This window comes from Pteropus vampyrus, unplaced genomic scaffold, assembly GCF_000151845.1.
Source record: "Pteropus vampyrus isolate Shadow unplaced genomic scaffold, Pvam_2.0 Scaffold10, whole genome shotgun sequence".
NCBI classification, from domain to species: domain Eukaryota; kingdom Metazoa; phylum Chordata; class Mammalia; order Chiroptera; family Pteropodidae; genus Pteropus; species Pteropus vampyrus.
This window is the reverse complement of record NW_011888791.1, coordinates 5,110,983-5,111,378: the sequence shown is the minus strand read 5'-3', so window position 1 is coordinate 5,111,378 and position 396 is coordinate 5,110,983.

The window sequence follows — 396 nt, the reverse complement described above, 5'->3', positions numbered from 1 at the left end:
TCTCTTAGTCTGCTAAAAAGGTGCTTTTCTTCTGGTTTCCAGTAGGTGGCGTCTAAGGCTCTTGGAAACCTGCTTTATATAAAGCCCTAAGAATGCCTTTTTTTTTTTCCTTATAGATCTTTCATCATGCTTGCTACCCTCAGTCTCTGTCCCTGTCAGTGTTAGGCACAGTTTCAGTAGCATTTGCTCAGATTCCCCTGGGGCTCCACAGTGTTTAGTATTGGAGGGTATCGGGGGAAGGCCCCTCTGGTTTGTAGGATGTGGGCAATATTCAGTTTATTCTCTGAATCTATGACTTTGCTTCTGTTTTGTTTGTTCATGTATTTTGTTTTTTTAGATTCTGCATATAAGTGAAATCATATGATATTTGTATTTCTTTGCCTGACTTATTTCACT